This window comes from Pelodiscus sinensis, chromosome 1 (assembly GCF_049634645.1).
Source record: "Pelodiscus sinensis isolate JC-2024 chromosome 1, ASM4963464v1, whole genome shotgun sequence".
NCBI lineage: Eukaryota > Metazoa > Chordata > Testudines > Trionychidae > Pelodiscus > Pelodiscus sinensis.
The window spans coordinates 229,785,278-229,810,855 of NC_134711.1; the positions used below are offsets into that span (position 1 = coordinate 229,785,278).

Here is a 25,578-nt window from a genome sequence, read left to right on the forward strand (position 1 = left end):
GCACTTTTTCCGGAGGATCGGGGCCAGTCTAGACGCTCTTTTCCGGCTTTTTTAAAAGCCGGAAAAAAGCGGCGGACATTTTTATTTAAATGCCGCGGGAGATATTTAAATCCCCCGCGGATTTCCCTACGACGACTAGTGAAATTTACATGCCCCTTCCAGAAAAGGGGCCAGTGTAGACGTAGCCTAATTGAATACAAATGTTCAGTTTTGTAGTCAGAAGCAGGTAATGTCAGACAACATGCAAACTCAGCTTTTATTCAGATTGAAGAGGAAACCTTCGGATGAAAAAAAATCCACAATATTTACCCTAACTGTAAAATTAGTTTAAGCAAAAATAACTGAGTAAGAAGGCATTTCTTGTAGAATAATAACTAGTTATGCAATGTTTTCTTCTGTATGCCTAACTTGTAATTAGTTTTCAGAAAAAGTACTGTGCAGTGGTAAATATGTAACAGTAATGATTCTAGACTGAATGCAATGCTCCCTATCTAGCACTATCCATCTCTCTGTATGGCATTTGAAACCAGTAATGTTTATGTAGGTGAAAAGGTTCAGAAAACTTCTAGTTTAATAAAAAGTGGTGAATTCAAGTTTTCAGTGGATTTACTTGGGACTAACTTCCCCTATTTACTGCAGTATTTGTTTGCTTCATAGTCAAAAATATGGCCAGTTGTTACCTATCAAACTTTCTCACTGAAGGTTCAAGAAGAAGTTAGGAGAATGTGTTAAAAGGTTCTAATGCCAATAGCATAAAAAGAGTAAGGGAAATTCAGGGGACGAGGAGATAACCAAGAATAAAGACTAATTCATGAAGGACAGAAAAGAGGAGGTAAACGGCTGTTAAGGGTCATGAGAAAAAGCACAGACTCATAGGCACTAGAAGTGGAAGAGACCTATAGGCTCATCCAATCTAGTGAATAAAACATAGGACTTGATCACATTCAACACCAATCTCATTCCCTATTCTGTTTCCAAAAATAAGCAGCACCACACTCTGCAGGGAAAGGTATAAGAACCCTACAATAACAAATGTGGAGTAACTTAACCCCCTCCTCCTACATACACATTAGGTCTCATCCTAATATCTATTCATTAGAGATTGGTTTAAGTCACGAAAGATGTTTAATATCCCCCATAAAACTGTTTTATCATTCATTATGTCAGCTCTGGATAATCTTGTTATAATATAAACATCCAGTCACTTTGAATTAAGTCTTGGTCTCTGTAACGTCCTTTGTCAATAAGCACCACAGTTTCAATTATATGTTATGTGGAAAAGTATATTTTATTTTTATCAGTTTAGAGTTTCCCCACTTTTTATTTAATCAAATATCTCCTTGTATTGTGTTATGAAACAGGGAAAACAGAAGTTCCCAATCTACCATCTCTGTATCATTAATTTTTTCAGATGTGGTGACCAGTCCTGTACACAAAACTCAGATGAAGCCATGCTATTGATTTATATAAAGACTTTAGAATATTCTGTTCTGTATTATTCATCATCCCATTCTTTGTGCAATCTAACATTGTGTTTGCTTTTTAGACTGCAGCTGCACATCGAGCAGAATTTTTCATGTAGCTCTATGCAGTAATGCTGATCCCTTTCTCAAGTTTATAAAGTTGATTTAGAACCCCGTAAGATATAAAAATAGCAGAATGTTTTGCCTCCAATGTACATTTGTCGCCTAATTTATTTAGGTCTCTCTAGAGAGCTTCATAGACCTGTCTCATCCTCTGTAACTTAATAACTGTTATTTTTGCAATGTTGTTAAGTCATTGCTAACTAAGACATGGGCCTTAGTTAAATAACATGGGATGTACTACAGACCTTTAGGTACGTCTACACTACAGACGAAGATCGAAGCTGCCGCTATTGATCGTCCAGGGTTCGAATAAGTGGTCTAGGTAAAACAGCTAATTCGAAGTTAGAGGGGCACACCAGTTGATGCCAGTAACCCTGCTTTCATGAGGAGTAAGGGAAGTTGAAGGGAGAGTGTTCTTCCTTTGACTCCCTGCAGTGTTTACAGCACCAAAAGCCGAGTTAAGCTACTTCAACTTCAGCTACACAATTAACGTAGCTGAAGTTGTGCATCTTAATTTGACTTTGTCCTGTAGTGTAGACATACCCTTAGACACCTGTCCATTAACCATTTCCATTATGAAAATTGACCCTTTAAGCCTATTCTTTACTTTACCTCCTACCCAGTTCTTGATCCATGACAATATTTAATCTCTCTGCTCAATTACTGAGCTTCTTCAAAAACAACCAGAAGTCCTGTGGCAACTTAAATACTAACACATGTATTTGGACATAAGTTGTTGTGGGCTGGAACCCAGTTCATCACATGTATCTGATAAAGTCAGTTCCAGCCCATGGAAACTTATGCCCAAATACATGTGTTAGACTTTAAGGTGCCACAGGACTCCTTGTTTCTGCTGAAACAGACTAAGATGGCTATCCCCATGAAACTCGTTCAGTAGTCTCTTCTGTGGGAGCTTGATGAAGGCCCTTAGGAATTCCATTTATGTCAACCAGTTCTCCTTTATCCACTACTCTATGACATGTTTAAAGAATTCTAAGAGATTAGTGGACATAATTTTCCTTTGCTGAAACTGTATTGGTTAGAGCATATATCACCTTCCCCCTACTACATGACTGCACAGACCATCTCTCTTTCCTACAACAATCCCATAATATCCCTGGGGACACAACAGTAATTGTTAGACAGAGGAATAATATTAGGGAAGTATCTGATGAATTTGAGCTGACTTTTAATACAATCTATCGGCTGGAAATGGGTAGAGAAGCAAGGTCTCCTTGAATCAGCAGCAAGTTCTTCACAGATCAGAGTTTGAAAAACTCTAATCTAGTCCTTGTTGTTGTTATAAAACTGTTCTCTATAACAGAGGCCAAATGCTGAGCTGGTGTCAGCTGGCCTACATCCAATAATTTCAGTGGAGCCATATTGATTGACACCAGCTGAAGAGCCGGCTACACCCTCAGTGCTTTAGTGCTAGCTTCCAACATCCAAAGTAATGAGGCTGACACCATTTCTCCTGGGGGAATATTTCAAAGCCTAAAGCACTTCCCTTGCTGAATGTTTGGTCTGATCAAACAAATTAATACATATTTTCTTTTTATTAATTTTATTTCATTAATGCCAGTTACTTCCCCAGTGTATTATGTTAAACAATTCCACCCATGTCTAGATCTTTAGACTCTTCAAATATACATAATATAGTTATGTTCCCATCCCTGTATTTGTTCCTGAGCCAAGCTGTACATACCTAGAAACTCTATTCCGTCTTCACTTATCACTTCATCTAATTCCTCGATATTTTTTTATTCCTTATCTCTGAGCACCTTCTAGTTTGTCATATTTCTGATAACATGGTGCCTGAAACTTAATGCAAGATTTTGGGAATGCTTGGATTAAAGTTACATAGGACTTGGTACCTCATGGCATTATATGAATCCAAGTAAGTAAAGAACTGAGCACCCTCAACTCATACTAAAGTCAGTGGGATTGGAAGGCACTTGGTACCTTACAAGATCAATCCCATGAAGGCCTGTTTTATGCAAGCCTAGAAAGCATATTCCTTCTGCAGTCATATCATGTTGCAGATTGATGTCTAATTTTCTGTGCATTACCATCCCTTACAGGGCTATTGCTTCCCAGGTTTCTCCCTTGCCTTGCATGTATGCACTGTGGATACTTTTTCAACAGCTAGGTTAGTTTGCATTTCTCCAAGATGATTTTCATTTTATCCTTTTCTGCCCTTATTTCTAACTTCTATAGGTCACTTTATAGTATTTTTCTGTTTTAACTGCTGCTTGTATCTCGTTAATAGTATAATCTGTGAATTTCATTAATGTGCTGTTTACTACCTCTTCCAGATCTTAATAAAGCTGTTAAATAAGGTCCCTATACTGAAACTAATGGCACACTATTAAGTCACCACTGACCGACTTGGTTTATTGAAATTTAGCACCAGCTGTTTATGATCTCTTAGTTTTTAATCCACCTATTTTAAATTGTAATTAATTTCTCAGTGTTTTACAGTGTCAAATGCATTATTAAAATCCAGACCTATTATATCCAGTCGATTCCATTCATCTACTGATGGAGGGAAGAGCTAGGGAACTATTAAAGGCTCACTTGGAGAGATGAAGATGCAGCCTCAAAGAAGCTATTTGGCTGAGTATCCAAACTCTGGAGTACCAATCCAACACACTTTCTGAGGTCCATCCATTACTCACTTTCCCCACTAAGGACCATCCTAACTCATGCTGAGTGATAGCTTACCCCATGACTGGTACCACTGGAACAGTGAATTAATCACAGAGTAAGGTGCCGCTAAATGTGAGTTTCAATTCTCATGTCTCTCTTTAATATGTTTCATACTTCGGCTTCCCTGGCTTTTTTTTTTTATTTATTCCACAGCCCAATCTCCTTTTTATGTAAAGGAGATTTTCCTAATCATCTGTAGTGACCTGACTATCCTTCAGTTTGTCTTATCTACATTGTGTATTTTGTAAAGGAGAAAACACCTTTACATCTTTCAATTTCAATTCATCATACCAGTGGGGCTCAAAAACTAGAGAGCATGACGAGAACCAATAAAGACAAACTTCACTAAAGGATTATTTTTTCTTCATTTCAAATAAACAAAAAAACCCACACTTATAAACAAATCCCCTCTTGTAACTCTCCAATGCTGTGCCATCTACAGATATGCTTGAAAAATCTGTCTGCTGCTCAATATTTTTGTCTTTAGGTAGATCTGAGAGGAGGAAGGGCAGAGACTTGGGCCCTGATTCTGACCACACTGTTGTTTCTACACTGTTGTAATGCTACTGTGTTAAATGGAGCTATCTCTGATTTACATCACCTCCCCAGCACCCTTCCCTCTCTCACAGAAAAAGAGGAGAGAGAGAGGAATTAAGCCCTTGGAAAGGAGGGAAGGTCAGAGATTTTGCAGACTACAGCATAATTACCTTCAGCATTAAATCTCCAGATGTTTGGTTTCTGTGGCATTCTACAGAATGAAATAACTCCAAATCATGAATGTTTGTAATGTGATCTGTGGATCAACTCATTCTATGACAAATCACAAATGCCTGTATGGTAAACTTTCATTTTGGAATGTGGTTTCACTGTGTTGCTGGAACTGTACAGCAAATTACCTATTCTACAATATTTAATCCATACTTCACAATAGACAACTTGATAAATACAAACCAGTGCAGTGACAATTTATTTCTCACATGGATTCATTTAAATTGTTTATGATTATATTTTTTAAATCCAGGGTTGATAGTTTTGTTCTGTTTTTAACTAAGGGAGGGTATGTCTACACTACAAAGTTAGTTCGAACTAACGGACGTTAGTTCGAACTAACTTTAATAGGTGCTACACTAGCGCTCCGCTAGTTCGAATTTGAATCGAACTAGCGGAGCGCTTAGTTCGAACTAGGAAAACCTCATTTTACGAGGACTAACGCCTAGTTCGAACTAGCTAGTTCGAACTAAGGGCTGTGTAGCCCTTTAGTTCGAACTAGTGGGAGGCTAGCCCTCCCCAGGTTTCCCTGGTGGCCACTCTGGCCAACACCAGGGAAACTCTATGCCCCCCTCCCGGCCCCGGACCCCTTAAAGGGGCACGGGCTGGCTACGGTGCCCGTGCCAGGTGCAAGCCTGCCAGCACCCAGCTAGCAGACCCTGCACCTGGCACGGCACAGAGCCACCCACCCGATGCCCCCCAGCCCACCCCCTCTTGCCGGGACCAGGCTGGCGGCTCCCGGGAGCTTGCCCTGGACCGCAAGAGGCGGGCACCTTCCTGGGCTAGTGCGGACATCGTGGACCTCGTCCACGATCTCCGCACTAGGCACAGGAAAGTGGCCGTCTAGGGCAGGAGAGCTGCCAGCCTGGCCACCCAGGACCAGGTGTGCATGAAAATCAAGGGGGTCCACTGAGACCCCCGACACTGAGCCCTGAGCTTACAATGGCCGTACTGGGTCAGACCAAAGGTCCATCTAGCCCAGTAGCCTGTCTGCCGACAGAGGCCAACCCTAGGGACCCTGGAGGGGATGGACCGAAGACAATGACCAAGCCATTTGTCTCGTGCCATCCCTCTCCAGCCTTCCACAAACTTTGGGCAGGGACACCATTCCTACCCTCTGGCTAATAGGACTCCATGGACCCAACCTCCATCACTTTATCTCACTTCCCTTTAAACTCTGTTCTAGTTGTAGCCTTCACAGCCTCCTGCAGCAAGGAGTTCCGCAGGTTAACTATTTGCTTTGTGAAGAAGAACAACTTTCTCTTACTAGTTTGAAGCCTGCTACCCATTCCTTTCCTTTGGTGTCCTCTAGTCCTTCTTTATGGGAACTCAGGAAGAACTTTTCTGGATGCACCCTCTCCACCCAACCCCTGCTTTTAGAGACCTCTATCCTGTCCCCCCTCCGTCTCCTCTTTTCTAAGCTGAACAGTCCCAGTCTCTGTAGCCTCTCTTCATCTGGGACCTGTTCCCAACCCCTGATCATGTTAGTTGCCCTCCCCTCTCCCAGCCTTTCTCTTCCCCTCTCCCACCTCCTTTTCCCAGTCTCCCCCAGTTTTTTTTCAATAAAGACAGAGTCAATGTTGGAAGAAACGTTATCTTTATTTTGTACATCAATAAGAAGGGGGGCTAAGGAAGGGTAAGTGGAAGGAGGTGAGGGAGGAATGGGGTATGAGCCCCCGATGGGGAGGACTGGGCTGGCTCTGCGGGCTTCTGGGGATGGAAGCTCTCCTGCAGCCCCCCAATTACTCCCTCTCCCCAGATGGCAGCCTGCGGCAAGTGCAGCCGGGCTGATGGCCGAGTGGTGTGATGTGCCCAGTGTGAGCACTCAGGGCACTCCAAGCCAGAACTTCTTTGCAAGCGGGGCACCCCTTAGAACTGTGTGTCCGGGGTGGGGGTCGGGACCCTTTAAGCGCAGCCCTCGGCTAGCCTGAGACAGCATCTCCATGCTCTAAGTCCTCCTTTTATGCCCTGCCGGCACTGCTTCCGGCCATCCTTAAGCCCTGTTCAGAGTCCACTCAATGTGGACTTGCTAGTTCGAACTAGCAAAACGCTAGTTCGAACTAGTTTTTAGTTCTAGACGCGTTAGTTCGAACTAGCTTAGTTCGAATTAACTAATTCGAACTAAGTTAGTTCGAACTAACTTTGTAGTGTAGACATACCCGGAGCTATTAAGCCCAGTTGAGACCAGGAAGACTTAAAAGAGTTAAAATTTGCAAGTACTGTATTCTAGTTAGGATATATACTATACTTAGATCTCTGATATAATAATTTAAGTAATGAAGATTTCCCACCTCTGACAATTAGAAAAACCAAACTCTGTCAAGCTAAACCACCAGAGTCTAGAAGCTTGCTCAGAAATAGTTGGCATATTTATCATATATCAAAAGAGGAATGAATCACTTACTTATTTCCTATGTTCAATCTCTGCATCTATTTAGGAAGTTATGTGCTCAAATGAATGCAGTAGGCCATGTGATGTGACAATTGTCTGAAAACTAGCCTTGCACAGGCACGCTGCGATTATGTGGTTAATAAAGGTACAATCTTTATTAGTGCATTAACCTCATGCACCCAAGGACTATGGATTCTAATTCTTGAATTGCCATGCAAGACTGATGCAGCTAGTTTTCTGGTCTCAGTTGGCAGCAAGCTAGCAGAAGTGGATAATGAAGACAAATGGCTGCCTCTTGGGTCTCTTGGGAGCAGGAGGAGGAAAAGTAAGAGGGGGAAAAGACCTAGGATAGTTCAAGGTCCAGATCTCTGCATGGTTTCAAATAATAATGAAAAAAGTGCACAGGGTAGGCATTTTTGAGACCCTAGTAAACATGCTATTTTTGCATTTTATTAACAAAGCAACAGCATGGTAGATTCAGGATTACCTTGGGAAAATGTCCAGGAATTAAAACAAAGGGGATAAAAATAAAGAGCAAGCTATATGGGTTAGGCTGTTTACCTGGAACTGACAAATGACTGTATTTACATGGACAAAGAAGTGGTAAAAAATGCCCAAAATTTCAAATTCAGTACATTAGTGGAGAAAATGTTTCAAGTTAGCATATGGTAAATGGATCAATATTTAGCCATGCAGAAACATATTACACATGAGTATGGTCATCTTATCTGCACCAAAAACATCTTATATTCTGATGTAAAATTTTCCTTAGTTTAGACAGAATAATTCAGTTAGTCGAAATAATGAAATCAAAGCATAACTTGTTGTGGAGAAATTTATTCATTATTTAATTTGTTTATTTAAAAAAAATTTACCCCGCCCCTCTATTTAAAATATTCGTGGCGGCTTATTAATGTTATGGAAAGCTGGCCTCCAATTAATATTCTTATGGGTGTATTAGTGAGCTATTCCATCTCAGAGGTCAAAGTCTAAACAAAAGATCAAATAAATTTTATTTCTTCTCAAGTTCAGTTTCTCACACCCGAGGCAAGCATGAAGAGAGAACATTGTGGAAACTACATATCCTCACTACTGGGGTGTGGTATGGGGAGGGTTATCTCTGGCCTTATCTACATTAGAAAATTCAGTTGATCAAACATCTGATTGTGCACCAGAGTGACAGATTGGTATATGGCAGTTGGCAGATTTCGTCATTCTTCTCCCAGATCCTAGTTAGCTAATGTTCCCAAAATGGGATCTTTCAGCTTGTACTGATTTCTTCCAGCATGGAGGATGCAATCTTGATGTGTTTATGATTTCCCTTATATTAACAGTCAAAACACAGAACAAACTTTTATATTTACTACAAATGCTTTGAAACAGGTTTTATAAAAACTTCTCTTTACTCATATATGGCTCAACTATGTTTTAAAGGAGAAGATGGTACATGTTAGGAGCCATATTTAGCTATACAGAATTTCGGGGGCAATTCCTCCAACAGCTCCTGCAGGCTATTTGAACCCCCAGAGGCTATAGGAAAAGATGTCTCTATAGCTAGGAAACAAGATGGTAAGAAACTTATTGCACCCGCTTTGTGTACCTGAGGAAGAGCACATCCATGTGTAATAAGTACCGAAGCACAACCTGTATATAAAAATTGGGCCAAGCACCTGCCAAGGTACATAATTAGACAGCTACCTGGCATTATATAAAGAAATACCATTTTTCTCTCCTACTGTTACACTAAACTTCTCGATTGATTTGGCCAACCTATAAAAAGGGACAGAGGGGCATTTGCAACCCCCTGCACCAACAGGAGCGGCAGGAGAAGAGGGAACACACAGCTGCCTGTGTCATGGCACCAGCCAAAGGAGCAGCTGCTCTGCCCTGCTTGGCTCTGGCTTCCTGTCTCCAAACTGGCCAGAGAGCAAGGAAAGAGGAGGGGCAAGTCTGCCTCCAGGACTGCCCTGAACTTCCACTGATGTTTTGGGGTGAGCAACATCCCCAGCACTTCCCAGCTCTGCCCATGGCCTCAGGGGCTTCTGCCACACGTGGAGCACTGGGGATCCAGGATTCATCCCTGCCAACTCCTGGCTTCAGTTTTGGTGGGGTGAGGGTCGGGACTTCAGCCCCTCAACTCCTGCTTTCAGCAAAGCAGAGATTATCAAGACTTGTGACTTCAGTGCTTGGGGGAGGGGAATGCAGGTGACTGGGGCTTCAGCTGGCAGGGAGGGGTTCTCTTGGTCCCTTTTGGCCTTAGACTCGTTTCCAGTTACTAACACCGAGGACACATTCCTTAAAATTTAGGGTTTCTTTAAAAAAAAAGTCCATTCAAAATTCTTCATTTTTACATCATTTAATAGTGTGTGTAAAAATAAATAAATAAAACTCAGGACCTATTGTATCTATATCTGTATGGCACTCATTACTAAGAGGGTGCATTTATTTATTTATTTTAAACAAAAAATGCAGATAATTGCTGTTTCCTCACGAAGTTCTCCTTGTCTGTTTATTTAAGCCACCTGTTGCCTCTTATTCTTTGGGGGCAGAGATCGTTTTTTTTGGTGGATGTACGTAGAGCACTTAACACAGTGGGGTCCAGGTCCATGCCTAGGTGTCTTAGGTGCTATGATAACACAAATAAAATATTATTTACTTAGACTGCAAGCTCCTTGGGACAGGGTCTGACATTTTGTTTTGTGTTTGTACAGAACCTGACACATTGGAGTCTTGGTCTATGACTGGGGTCCCTAATTGATTGAGTTCTCAGATATTATTGAAATATGAGTAATTATAAATAATAATGTTGGCACTATTTTACACTCACTTTTCACAGGTATAAATGCTAACACAAGATGTCAAAGCACTGGAGAATCAGACCCATCCTCTCCAATGAGAATTACTTGTGTAAGCCCTTGTCTAACAGTGGTATTCACGTGTAGTAGAAAACTACTTCACTGACACAAGTTACACGGCAAAAATTCCATATGAAGAAATTAAACACAAATACACCATACTTCCCCAAAATAACTACAGTATTCCATTGTTTCACTGCACTAAATTTGCACCCGGTTATCAGCATATGGCTTGACAACAGATACATATTTGAACAAAACCACTTCATGGTTTGTTTTGGGGGGTGTTGTGGTTATTTTTAATTTGGTAGTTATTAACAGGATTGATGTCAATGCTTCCACGGAAAATCTGCGTAGAGAGCAAAATGTTAAAGAGGAGGTTATTTTGAAAAGCATATCAGTATTTAGGTGAACGAGTCTCGCTGGCTTTCAATAGAATTATGCTCCTAAATCCCTGAAGCACTCTTGAAAATCCCACCCAGAGATCACGTGTGAAAAATCAGGAAAGGGAGAAAAAGAGAGAGTAAAATAAGCACCTATATAACACAAAGCCTTGAATATTGGGACTGTCCCTATAAAATTGGGACATTTTGTCACCCTACTCACAGAGATTGTGAAGAACTGCTTACGCAAACTGAGTGTAACTCAAAAGAAGATATTGTTCTGTAAAGCAGCAGAATGAAACACTTGGAAAATAATAATATCTAAGCCCTGTTGCTATGTTTGAGGTGGTTTGGGGAAATGTTGAAGAGAGAGGTGCAGGTGGGGGTTGACCAATTGAAAAGGAAACCTGTTTATCCTGCCCTTTTACATCATTTCAGATGTGTTGGTAATATGCTGTCCTTATATTATTGTTGTGGCTGCTGCTCTTAGTTTCTCAGGGTCGCAGACACAATGAGCAGACACAAATGGACTGCTTTTAATTAATGTACATATTGTTTAATGTTCCTAGGACACAACATCTGTACTGGTGCCAGCTGGAGGAAGAGTGCATTCCACCTACTTGCAGACCTGCTCAGAGACTAGGCACAAGAAGGGCATTAAACTACCACTGCAGCTGAGAGTTTCTAAAGAAGGGCCACTGAACTGGCTAGCAGAGAGGATCAGATGCTGCATTACCTTCAAGAGTATCACAGAAGCCAAATTCCTCTTGCCCTCCTATGAAACATTGTGCCTGCCAGAAGCACAATTCCCCCCAAGCTCCAGCTTGGGCCATATGCCTCCATATAACTCCCACCATGGTTCCAGCTTCTTTCCAACACATCCTGAAGCAAGATGGATCAGTCCCAGCAGTCACTCCTATTTTGTACTCCCCCGCCCCTGTGGCTGCATAAATCTAGCATTTTCTCTAAAAAACCCAAAAAACCGTAATATTATATTTAGCCACAAGTATGCTCACCAGACAGTTAGGCACTCTGTAACTGTACAGTTGTTATCTACTGTTTATATTAAGATAATTCTTCAAAGCTATCATTGCCTCAAGCTCTGTCAGCTTTAAGCCCTGAAATAATAATATTTAGTGCTTTCAGCAGACACTGCCTTTCATCTGAAGATGTGTAGGTATATTACAGACTCCCACTATCCTTGTAATCTAGGTAAGTATCATGATATTATTACGAGACAAAAACAGAAACAAACAAAAAACGTAAATGAGGAATTAAGGTTGAAAAACTTCATTTAAAAAAATTCTTGAACACTAATTTTCTCAAAACCACAAATGATCGACAGCCCAGAAATTCATATTTAAGGTTCCACATGACCAAGCACCCTCCCCCCCCCCCCCCCCGCAAACTACAAAAATATTCTAAAATGTGAAAATACATGGTAAGGTCACCCAAAAAAAACCCTTTATTCGCCCCCCTGCACCTCAGATTCAGAAATCAACTCAGAAAATCGTACTCTTCCATTACCATCCTGGCAACCAGAGATGTAGAAGCTCGTTACACCAACATTCCACACAATGATGGATTACAAACTGGCAGGAACATTATCCCTGATGACACCACTGCAAACCTGGTAACAGAACTCTGGGTATGTCTACACTATCCCGCTAGTTCGAACTAGCGGGGTAATGTAGGCATACCGCACTTGCAAATGAAGCCCGGGATTTGAATTTCCCGGGCTTCATTTACATAAGCGGGGAGCCGCCATTTTTAAAACCCAACTGGTTCGAACCCCGTGCAGTGCGGCTACACGGGGCTCAAACTAGGTAGTTCGAACTAGGCTTCCTATTCCGAACTACCGGTACACCTCGAGGGTAGTGTAGACATACCCTATGTGACTTTGTCCTCACCCACAACTATTTCCAATGTGGGGACAATTTATATCTTCAAGTCAGCTGCACTGCCATGGCTCCACAATATGCCAACATCTTTAAGGCTGACCTTGAATGTTTCCTCAGCTCTCATCCCTTAGTACCCAGCGGGTATGTCTAAACTACATCCATTTTTCAATAAAGGGATGTAAATTAGACATATTGAAATTGCAAATGAAGCCGGGATTTGAATTTCCCATGCTTCATTTGCATAATGGTGGCCAAAGCTTTTTTCTGAAAAGCCGGTTTTCGAAAAAAAGCAGTCAAGACGGGTATCTTTCGACAGTAATGCCCCGTTTTGAAAGATCATGTAGCCCTCAAAAAATGAGATGTCCTTGGTGTGGAAAGAACAAGTTAGGAGCTATTTAGAAAAGCTAAACATACACGAATCCATGGGCCCGGATTTAATGCATCCGAGGGTACTGAGGGAGTTGCCAAATGTCATTGCGGAGCCTTTGGCTATTATCTTTGAAAACTCGTAGGGATTGGGAGAGATCCCAGATGATTGGAAAAAGGCAAATGTAGTGCCCATCTTTAAAAAAGGGAAAAAGGACGATCCAGGTAACTACAGACCAGTCAGCCTTACCTCAGTCCCTGGAAAAGTCATGGAGGGGATCCTCAAGGAATCCATTTTGAAGCACTTGGAAGAGGGAAAAGTGATCAGGAATAGTCAACATGGATTCATAAAGGGCAAGTCCTGCCTGACCAATCTGATTAGCTTCTATGATGAGGTAACTGGCTCTGTGGATATGGGAAAGTCAGTGGCTGTGATATACCTTGACTGTAGCAAAGCTTTTGATACGGTCTCCCACAATATTCTTGCCAGCAAGTTAAGGGAATATGGATTGGATAAATGGACTGTAAGATGGATAGAAAGCTGGCTAGACTGTCGGGCCCAACAGGTAGTGATCAATGGCTCAATGTCAGGTTGCTGGTTGGTTTCTAGCAGAGTGCCCCAAGGATCTGTTCTTGGACCGGTTTTGTTCAACATCTTTATTAATGACCTGGATGAGGGGATGGATTGCACCCTCAGCAAGTTCGCGGATGACACTAAGATAGGGGGAGAGATGGATACGGTGGAAGGCAGGGTTAGGGTCCAGAGTGAGCTGGACAGATCAGAGGATTGGGCCAAATGAAATCTGATGAGGTTCAACAAGGACAAGTGTAGCAGCCTTCAACTTCCTGAAGGGAGGTTCCAAAGAGGACGGAGAAAGGCTGTTCACAGTAGTGACGGATGGGAGAACAAGGAGCAATTGTCTCAAGTTAGAGTGGTGGAGGTCTAGATTGGATATTAGGAAAAACTATTTCACTGGGAGGGTGGTGAGGCACTGGAATGGGTTACCTAGGGAGGTGGCGGTATCTTCATCCCTAGGGGTTTTTAAGTCGCTGCTTGACAAAGCCCTGGCTAGGTTGATTTAGTTGAGATTGGTCCTGCCTTGGGCAGCAGGCTGGACTTGATGACCTCCTGAGGTCTCTTCCAGCTCTATGATTCTATGATTCTACTTATGCTACATTGATGACCTCTTCATCATATAGACCCACAGGAAAGAGACCTTTGAAGAATTCCACAGGGATTTCAACAATTTCCACACCATCAACCTTAGCCTGGATCAGTCCACACAAAAGATCCACTTCTTTGACACTACAGTACAATTACATGACGGACACATTTCTACCACTTTAAACCAGAAACCTACCGACCATTATACTTACCTACATGACTCTAGTATCCATCCACGACACATTTCCCAATTCATTGTTTACAGCCAGGCCTAAGATATAACCAGATTTGTTCCAATCCCACAGAGACAAGCACCTACAGAATCTCTATCCGGCATTCTTAAGACTAAAATACTCACCTGGGGAACTGGAAAAAACAAACTGACAGAGCCAGATGAGTACCCAGGCATCAGTTTCTTCAAGACAGGACCAAGAAACAAAATAACAGAACACCACTAGTCATCACTTACAGCCCCCAATTTAAACTCCTCCTGCACATCATTAACAATCTACGACTTATTCTGGACAATGACCCCTCACTTGTACAGGCCTTGGGGCACAGGCCAATCCTCGCTTACAGAGAACCCCCTAACTTGAAATAAATTCTTTCCAGCAACCACACAGCATACTTCAATTATATCCACCCAGGAACCCATCACCTCAATAAACTCTAGTGCCAACTCTGTCCACACATCTATACAAGTGACATCATCACAGGACCTAACCACATAAGCCATCACATCAGAAGCTCACACAACTGCATATCCACTAATGTGATCTATGCCATCAAGTGCCAGCAACACGCCCCTCTGTCATGTACACTGGCCAAACTAGACAGTCTTTTTCAATAAAGCATTAATGTACACAAATCAGATATTCGAAATGGTAACACACAGAAACCTGTTAGGGAACATTTTACCCTATCCAGGCACTCATTAATGGATCTAAAAGTGACTATCCTGTTACAAAGCAATTTGAAAAACCATCTGGAAAAGGAAGCTGCAGAAATCGCCTTCATCTGCAAATTTGACACCTTTAATCAAGGTATGAACAAAGACTTTACTTGGTAGGGCGCTCTGTTCAAAACCCTAATGACATTACAAGTTAAGTACTAGACATTTACAGCCCATTCATTTAACATGGTCACTCTAAATGACCATTTTATCCCCTTCCCTTTCCCTCCCCATCCCCTCTTTTTCTGCTATTTATTTGCAGCTCTGGACTCCCTGCTGCATTCATCTGAAGAAGTGGGTTGTGCCCACGAAAGCTCATGATGCCATCTAACTTTTTAGAGGGGTAGCCATGTTAGTCAGCAACTGAAAAAACTTTAAAAAACAATGACTAGTCCTGCAGAACCTTAGAGGCAAAAATGTAGATGGTATCATGAGCTTTCGTGGGCACAACCCACTTCTTTGTTAGTCTCTTAAAGTGCTGCAGGACCATTCATTGTTTTTTAAGTTTTTTCAAGTCCATTTAGTTAGTGACCACAAAAGACAATAGTACCTTACTCTTAACGTAGGGCTTATCCACACAAGAAAGTTGAATGAATTTAAATAAAAGGTATGATTTTAAACTGATTTGGTTAAAACACTGGTAAGGGCTGTGTGGACACTTGAACTGAAATAACAGTGTCCATTCAGGGGTTGGCACCAGTTTAACTATATTTGTTTAAAAAACTGATTAAATTTAAACTGGTGAACCTGATAGATTACATCAGAATTTCTAGTTGCTCTCAGGCTGTTGCTAAAAGGACCCTCAGTAAAAACAGATCTTGCTTTTTAAGGGTGGAGTGGTATGAAAAAAAAACTGACAAAAGTTTTTAAAACACTCCTAAAATAATATGCCAGCAAACAGTATCTGCTTATAAAATTAAATTGTATGTCACAATGAATATTCACAAGGAAATAGGCTTAAGGTTGTAAATGCTTGCTTATTTTTCATTTAACTGTGGGTGACTAATCTATTTACTTCTGAGTGCTTATCTATGTAACCTTACCATTCACTTAATTTAGCTTTTTAGATGGGAATGTATATCTAGCACAGCACTGTTTTCTTTTACCTGGTGGAGACTGATTTTATTTTAAATAATCAGATCCATTATTCTTTTAGTAGGGAACCAGAAAGATCAATTTTAACTTTGGAACTTTAAAATATTTAAAATACTTGCAGGGAGTTTTATGACACCAAATGTTCATTTATTTTGCTCTCTATTGAAAAGATCTATCAAATTTCATTATGTGGCTGTCTAGGCAGAGAGAGAAATTTTGCCCAAGAGACCATACAAGGACTCTATTGAAGACTTAAGTGGGCATTCTACATAGATGTACTTCACCTTTACTGACTACAGTTAGTCCCATAGGTTGCTTCTTTTTTTATTCTGAATGAGTCTTTTCATCCTCTAGTAAAACACACCCTGGATGTCTAATTCTATACTATTTTTAATCTATGCAGGACTTTGTCAGGGCAATCATAAAACAGAGCTTTACATTAGTAGAGAATCCAGGTGACAAAAGAATAAATCAGATATTCCCCTAGAGTAAGATGGAGACATCTGTAGATTACTTAACTCAGGGAACAGCAAAGTACCCACAATCATTATATGCTTTTCATGAAAAGCAACCTGGATCCAAAATATGCCAAGATGTTTACAATAATATGCAAAGATAATGAAAATATTGAACATCTAATATGTTGAGACAAGGTGAAATACACTGTCATTTAGTTGACAAAGAATGAAAATTCTATCTTCAAAATACGGAGTATAAAAGACATGAGTGGTAAACATTCTGATCATCAGCCATGCAGGATTATATCACAAAGGACAACGGCGTCTAAAGAAAGGGAAGGTAAAATAGAGTGTCACCATTTTTGTGATGGTAATTCAGCAAATGGAAGCCAATACATAATATAATTGCTAATGAGAAGCAGCCTGGAGTTTTAAGCTATGGTGTTATATAGTGAGATAATAAAACATTAAAACTATATGTTCAAATTAATCTTTTAATGCCAGATAGCAGTAAAGCATTTAATAGAGTCTGGCTGGTTTTATTGATAGAGTCAATGTGCCATGCTGTTAGTCCTTATCCACACTTAGCCCCACTGGCTGAGTTCACACACTGCCATTAGTTTTTGATGCTTAGTCTCATTAGTCCTGCTATTTATATTGTTAAATCCAATAATTATTCTAATACCATTGTAGCTGAATGTTATTTATTGTGTCTGTATCTACACAACAATATTAGCAGAGTTAAGCATCAGTATTGATACTTGAGGGCACCATTAAGTTCAGCATTCACTGAGAGATTTAATGATGGATTTAATGATATTAAAGGGGGAAAATGCCCTTGGCCTTTACTGTCTCATTTAAAAACATGTAAAAGAGTAGTAATTCGGGCAGTTATACCTCTTTTAAAGATATTCTTTTCAACAACACTGAGCAATGAGCTCAGCTGTACCAGGGCTATTACTATAGCCTTGGCCAAAGTCAGCAGTACTTGGCATATCATAGGGTATGTCTACACTACAAAGTTAGTTCGAACTAACGGACGTTAGTTCGAACTAACTTTCATAGGTGCTACACTAGCGCTCCGTTAGTTCGAACTTAATTCGAACTAACGGAGCGCTTAGTTCGAACTAGGTAATCCTCATTCCACGAGGATAAAGCCTAGTTCGAACTTACTAGTTCGAATTAAGGGCTGTGTAGACCCTTAATTCGAACTAGTGGGAAGCTAGCCCTCCCCAGGTTTCCCTGGTGGCCACTCTGGCCAACACCAGGGAAACTCTATTGCCCCCCTCCCGGCCCCGGACCCCTTAAAGTGCCACGGGCTGGCTACGGTGCCCGTGCCAAGTGCAAGCCTGCCAGCACCCAGCCAGCAGACCCTGCACTTGGCACGGATCGAGCCACCCACCCGATGCCCCCCAGCCCTCCCCCTCTTCCCGGGACCAGGCTGGCGGCTCCCGGGAGCTTGCCCGGGACCGCAAGAGGCAGGCACCCGCCTGGGCTAGTGTGGACATCGTGGACCTTGTGAGGAGGATGAAAGCATTCCCCTGTGAGAGCTCTATAGAGATGTTCAGGGAGGATCCCCACTCTGTCTCTAGACACGTTAACAAGCTGTTCTGGGGAGCCCCCGCTATATAGCCAGGGTATGTCTACACTACAGAGTTAGTTCGAACTAACGGACGTTAGTTCGAACTAACTTTCCTAGGCGCTACACTAGCGCTCCGCTAGTTCGAACTAGTGGGAGGCTAAGGCTTCCCAGGTTTCCCTGGTGGCCACTCTGGCCAACACCAGGGAAACTCTATGCCTCCCTCCCGGCCCCGGACCCCTTAAAGGGGCACGGGCTGGCTACGGTGCCCGTTCCAGGTGCAAGCCTGCCAGCACCTGGCATGGATCGAGCAAGCCACCCGATGCTCCCCAGCCCTCCCCCTCTTCCCGGGACCAGGCTGGCGGCTCCCGGGAGCTTGCCCGGGACCGCAAGAGGCGGGCACCCGCCTAGGCTAGTGCGGACATCGTGGACCTTGTCCATGATCTCCGCACTAGGCACAGGAAGGTGGCCATCTAGGGCAGGAGAGCTGCCAGCCTGGCCACCCAGGAGCAGGTGTGCATGAAAATCAAGGGGGTCCACTGAGACCCCCGACCCTGAGCCCTGAGCTTACAATGGCCGTCCTGGGTCAGACCAAAGGTCCATCTAGCCCAGTAGCCTGTCTGCCGACAGTGGCCAACCCTAGGGACCCTGGAGACAGTGACCAACACATTTGTCTCGTGCCATCCCTCTCCAGCCTTCCACAAACCATGGGCAGGGACACCACTCCTACCCCCTGGCTAATAGCACTCCATGGACCCAACCTCCATGACTTGATCTCACGTCCTTTTAAACTCTGTTCTAGTTCTAGCCTTCACAGCCTCCTGGGGGAGACTGGGAAAAGGAGGTGGGAGGGGGAAGAGAGAGACTGGGAGAGGGGAGGGCAACTAAAATGATCAGGGGTTGGGAACAGGACCCATATGAAGAGAGGCTAAAGAGACTGGGACTTCTCAGCTTAGAAAAGAGGAGACGGAGGGGGGACAGGATAGAGGTCTCTAAAAGCAGGAGTTGGGGGGAGAGGGTGCATACAGAAAAGTTCTTCATTAGTTCCCATAAAGAAGGACTAGAGGACACCAAAGGAAAGGAATGGGTAGCAGGCTTCAAACTAGTAACAGAAAGTTGTTCTTCACAAAGCAAAGAGTCAACCTGTGGAATTCCTTGCTGCAGGAGGCTGTGAAGGCTAGAACTAGAACAGAGTTTAAAGGGAAGTGAGATCAAGTCATGGAGGTTGGGTCCGTGGAGTGGTATTACCAGGGGGTAGAAGTGGTGTCCCTGCCCAAAGTTTGTGGAAGGCTGGAGAGGGATGGCACGAGACAAATGGCTTGGTCACTGTCTCCGGTCCATCCCCTCAAGGGTAAGCTCCCGGGAGCCGCCAGCCTGGTCCCGGGAAGAGGGGGTGGGCTGGGGAGCATTGGGTGGCTTGCTCGATCCATGCCAGGTGCAGGGTCTGCTGGCTGGGTGCTGGCAGGCTTGCACCTGGAACGGGCACCGTAGCCAGCCCGTGCCCCTTTAAGGGGTCCGGGGCCGGGAGGGAGGCATAGAGTTTCCCTGGTGTTGGCCAGAGTGGCCACCAGGGAAACCTGGGAAGCCTTAGCCTCCCACTAGTTCGAATTAAGGGTCTACACAGCCCTTAATTCGAACTAGCTAGTTCGAACTAGGCTTAATCCTCGTAAAATGAGGTTTACCTAGTTCAAACTAAGTGCTCCGCTAGTTCGAATTAAATTCGAACTAGCGGAGCGCTAGTGTAGCGCCTAGGAAAGTTAGTTCGAACTAACGTCCGTTAGTTCGAACTAACTCTGTAGTGTAGACATACCCTGGCTATATAGCGGGGGCTCCCCAGAACAGCTTGTTAACGTGTCTAGAGACAGAGTGGGGATCCTCCCTGAACATCTCTATAGAGCTCTCACAGGGGAATGCTTTCATCCTCCTCACAAGGTTTCAGGGGAGGCCTGCTTATTCCATCCTCCAGGGTAGGACACCTTTCTGCACCAAGCCAGCAGTGTGATCTGGTATCATTGCTGCACAAAGCGTTGCAGCATGAGATCCAGGTTTCTGGCAACATTCAGTCACCATTTGCTCCCGACCACTCTGTGTAATTTGGAGAAGACTGATACCGTGCACGGCAACCCAGATGAAGCAGGGAAGCTGTATATGTACCTAATGCCACCGGCAGCACATCTCCATTTGCTCATACCCAACAAAGCATAATTTGAGCCTCTGTCTTGCTGCCACATAGAGACCCCCTCTCCCTCCTACCTTCAAGCTTCTAGGTATCCACTGTAGATTTCTCCACTTCAGATTAGGAATGTAAAGGGTTAACTTGTTACCTGGTTAACCAGCAAGCATTACCTTACTGGCATGCTTACCAGGGTAACCGGTTAATTGGTATCCAGCCTGGTTGGAGCAGCCCATGATGCAGGTGGGGGCTGCTCCAGCCCAGCCAGGCCCCCCATGCCTAACCTCAGGGAGCACTTTAGCCCAGCCACGTCCACCGTGCCGTGTTAACCTATAGTTTAACATGTTAACAATTTACATAGGATTTTACATCCCTACTCCACATTGATTTCCAACTGACTAGTAACTGTTCAGCGTTGCCAGCTTCCACAGAGCTATTGCCATTCACTTCTCAGCGGTCAGAACGGGTCTCATTCTGGTATTTTTGCACTTCAGGGAGGGGGAAAGCAATTTGCAAAATTCCATGAAAGTGGCCTTATGCATGCAAAAGTTTTCCAGCCACTGTTGATTGTCCCATAGCTGTATAACTGTGGTCCTGGCAGTCTGTGCTTGTCTCACAGCACCACAACCAGCATTCCACTGTGTCAAGAGGATCGAATGCTGCCAGCATCTACTAATTGTTCAACTCGAGCACTTCACACAGATGCATCAAACAGTGCTTCATGGCTGCCTGATATTCTTCCTTGTTCTGACAGGCCCTGAATAGGTTCTGGACATACTGCAGCATAAGGCACAAGACGTTTGCAAAGATTACCATAGCACTTTGTCGGTACTTGCCTTGTTATGGCATCTGCATGGAGAGCCAGGGAAATAAGAGCATGAAAAGATTGTTTGCCATTTGATACGGTCTCGCATGTCCTTCTTATCAACTAGGCACAAGCAACTTAGATGGGCCTACTATAAGGGGGGTGCATAACTGGCTGGATAACCATTCTCAGAGAGTAGTTATTAATGGTTTGCAGTCATGCTGGAAAGGCATAACAAGTGGGATTCCGCAGGGGTCTGCTTTGGCACAGAGAGTATGCTTATTAAGTTAGCAGATGATACCAAACTGGGAGGAGTTGCAAGTGCTTTGGAGCATAGGGTTCAAAATGATCTGGACAAACTGGAGAAATGGTTTAAGATAAATAGCATGAAGTTTAATAAAAACAAATGCAAAGTACTCCACTTAGGATGGTGCGGAGACCTGCTGTCCTCACCTTGCTGAGGGGGGCTGGGCTTTACCCACTGTGTCTCCAGGGATAACTAACTGACCACCTCTCTGGTTTCTCCACAGCTGCACCAGCTGTGAGTGCAGGGCGCACCACCCTGCCCAGGACATGCTCCCGCACCCGGGCCAGCAGGCACACCTGGAACCAGGAAGGATACCAGCGGCAGCACCTGGGGTTACTGTAAAGGCAGGTCCACAGCCAGGAGCACTGGGTGAGGGAAGACCTCCATCTGCGGCAGGAGAGGTTGCAGGAGCTGCGTGACCAGGGCCGTGCCATCCGCAACCACCTGCAGTCATGGCGCAGAGATTGCTGTCTGCTGCCGCTCCAGCTATTGCTCATCCTCCCACTCCTGCTCCCTCTCCCACTCCTTTCTTGCCCCCTTGCTCTCCCCTTCATACCTGTTCCCCCCCGGAGACGCCAAGGCCCCCGCACCCACAGTGGGCCGGCAAGACCCCCAACCCTGAGCTTCTCCTCCCCCTTCCTCCCCTTGCCTCCTGCTTCCAGCCCCCTGCTCCCAGGTTTCCTCCTCCCTTCTCCCACCCTCATCACTGCCTACCCCAGTTATGGTCAATAAATAGAGGTTTTTTTGGCAACACGTGTTTTTATTTGACATAAGGAAGGGGGATTAGGGAGGGAAAAGTGAAAGGACATGAGGGTAGAATAGAGCACAAGGCCCTGGTAGGGCACGCCAAGGGGACTTTAGTCCTCCTCTGTCTGGAAACTTTCCCATGGGGCCTCCCGGATACCGGTAGCCTCCCGATGGGCCTCCCGGCTGGCAGCCGTGCAGGGCTGTGTGTACAAGCCAGCCAAGTGGTCGGCCTCTGCCATCCAGCCTGGCAGCAAAGCCTTCCCCTTCCGCTCAAACAAATTGTGCAGCACACAGCACGTCACCACCACGTGCGGAATATTCTTCTCGGAGAGGTATAGGTGGGTGAGAAGACATCAAAACTGGGCCTTCAGCTGGCCAAAGGCCCCCTCCATCACAACACGGGCCCTGCTGAGCCTGGCATTAAAGGCCTGCCAGGAGGGGTTGAGGTGTCCTGTGTAGGGCTTCATGAGCCAGGGTTGCAGCGTGTAGGCTGCATGCCTCACCAGGCAGACAGGCATGTCCACATCCCCGACCCTGATGTGGCGGTCAGGAAAGAAGGTCCCAGCGTGCAGCCTCTGACACACAGAGGAGTTGCGGTACACCCACGCGTCGTGTGCTTTGCTGGACCAGCCCATGTTGATGTCCAGGAAGCGGCCCTGGTGGTCAGACATGGCCTGCAGGATGACCAAGAAGTATCCCTTCCGGTTAATGTAGAGGGAGGCCTGGTGTTCCGGGGCACGGATGGGGATGTGTGTCCCATCAATTGCCCTCCCGCAGTTGGGGAAGCCCAGGGCGCCAAACCCCTCGATGACCGCGTCCAAATCCGTGAAGCGGATGACTCTGAGGAGCAGCACTCTGTTGATGGCCTTGACCACCTGCAGAGGGACACACAAAACCGAGAGTCACTGGGGTACCAGGGTGGCTAAGAGTGTTCCTTCCCCACCACTGCCCCGCATCCCCACTCCTCAGGAGCAACCCTCCTCCCCCCCGCAATCCTGGCCATTGCGGGCAGTCCGAAATGCGGCTGGGACAGAACAAACCCTCCAATGGAGGAGACTTGCACCCCCTCCCCGCCTTTTCCCTGGGGCAGCCCATCCCCTCCTCTTGCCCCCATCCCCTGGCACAATGGCCGGAGACTGCCATACCTGCATGAGCATTGCTCCGACGGTGGATCTCCCCACGCCGAACTGGTTGCCAACGGATTGGTAGCTATCCGGCATGGATAGCTTCCATAGGGCGACGGCCACACGCTTGTGGAGGGGAATGGCAGAGCAGCGGCGAGCCACTCACAGAGCTCGAGGAAGGTGTCCTTCTTCATCCTGAAGTTGTGGGTCCACTGTTGGTCTCCCCAGAACTCCAGGACGATGTGGTCCCACCAGTCGCTGCTGGTGTGCAGACGCGGCGGGGCACACTGGCATCCGGCCACTGCTCCTCCACGGCTCCCAGGGGGGTCTGGAAGAGGACCTGGGGGTTGGGCTGCCGCAGAAGTTGCCAGGCAGCCTCCAGAACTTGCTGCCAGGCTTGCAGCAAAAGATCCAAAAGAAGCAGCAGAGTGCCCAGGGGCTGCTCTGGCTCCATGGTGCCAAGTGCTGTGGTGTCCCAAGTGAGGGCAACCAAACAGTCAGAGAGAAAAATGCTTTGCTGTCCCTCAGCGAGGTTGGCAAGCAAGCAGGGAAAGCTGAGAACCGGCTGTCCAGGGGGTCCCTTTAAGCACAAGCCTCAGATAGCCTCAGACAGCAGCCACACAAAGCAACTACTGACCTGATGCCCTGCTGGAACCGGTTTCAGCTGGCCTTAAATGCGATTCAGCGTCCAATCAGTGTAAACGAGCTATTTCGAAATAGCAAAACACTATTTCAAAATGCACTTTATGTGTAGATGCATTATTTCAAAATAACTTATTTCGAATTAACTATTTCGAAATAAGATATTTTGAAATAACACTGTAGTGTAGACATACCCAAAAAGAGAAGACTGAGAGGGGATGTGATAGCAGTTTTCAGGTATCTAAAATGGTGTCACAGGGTACATCTAGACGACGGGGATTTTCTGGGATACTGCTACGTCCAGGGAATGTGTTTGCTCTTCCGCTTTTTTTTGCAGAAGAGCAAATGCACTGTTTTGGGGAGCCCTGTATACCTCGTTCTATGAGGAATAAGGGCTCCTCCGAAAGAGGAGGCTTTTCTAGATGGGGCCAAATGGCGGAAAAGCCTCTTCCAGAAAAACAATCGGAAAAAGCTATGCAGAGAGCAATTTGAGTAGCTTTTTCCGAAAAAAGGCTACAATGTGGACTTAGCCACAGAGAGGAGGGGGAAAATTGTCCTTGGCCTCTGATGACAGGACAAGAAGCAATGGGCTTAAACTGCAGTAATGGAGGTTTAGGTTGGACATTAGGAAAAACTTCTTAACTATCAGGGTTGTTAAACACTGGAATAAATTGCCTGGGGAGGTTGTAGAATCTCCATCACTGGAGATATTTGAGACAAGGTTAGACAGACATTTATCAGGGATGATATAGACCTTACTTGGTTCTGCCATGAGGGCAGTGGACTGGACTTGATGATCTCTTGAGGTCCCTTCTAGTTCTAGTATTCTATGATTGCTTTCAAGTGGGTGGAGGAGGGGGGAGGGAAAGAGGAGATGAGTACATTATGGGATACTGATGACATGTACTCAGAACCACCCACCGAATTGTTTTGGTCCCACTGGGCACTGGGAGCCTAGGAACTGTAGGATAGCAACTCACAGCACATCGCTGTCAAAGTTGATAGTAGCCAGCCCGTTGGGAATGCACTATATTGAACTACATAGAATTCTGGTATGCGGTGGGAATATGCATCTTGGACTTTGCAAAATCAGATGCTAAAAATCCACCTTAACATATTGGACCTCATCTTGTAGTATAGACAAGGCCTAAGTCATCACTACAACCCTCCCTCTGACTGAAGACAGATGGATTGAGCTCTCTTTGAAATCCATAGATGCCACTGGATTTCATTACACATGTCTTTTACCTCAGGCTCTGCAGCATTCCCAACCCCTAGGACAGGGGCCTCTGCAGGCTGGATCCAGCCTGCCAAGCAGTGGATCTGGCCCACAGAGGCCCTGCTGCTCCCCACCCCTAGGCCAATCAGGGCCTGGGGGCAGGGGAGCTGCATGAAGCTTTCTTCGCTCTGTCCTGGCCCTGCGAGGAGCCCGCAGCACTTCAAAGTGCCACGGGCTCCTTGCAGGGCAGGAAGCTTCCCGCGCTCCCCCATCCCCAGGCCCCATCCCCAAGCGTCTTCCAGGCCATGGGTGCCTAGTGGGGGGGGGAGCAAAGAGGCTCCTCCACTCCTAG

At 45.0% G+C, this 25,578-nt stretch overlaps 1 protein-coding gene and 1 long non-coding RNA gene across 8 annotated transcripts in view; one reads left to right on the forward strand and one right to left on the reverse strand.

The window, feature by feature from the left end:
- The window catches only part of LOC142825196 (uncharacterized), a 44,567-nt gene extending 32,537 nt beyond the window's left edge, over positions 1–12,030 (forward strand). Inside the window, exon 3 of the long non-coding RNA XR_012899648.1 lies at positions 11,263–12,030. This is a non-coding gene — a long non-coding RNA (uncharacterized LOC142825196). The remainder of the gene's footprint in view (positions 1–11,262) is intronic.
- The window catches only part of AFF3 (ALF transcription elongation factor 3), a 561,437-nt gene that overhangs the window by 216,241 nt on the left and 319,618 nt on the right, over positions 1–25,578 (reverse strand). The gene's annotated exons all lie outside the window — the stretch shown is intronic.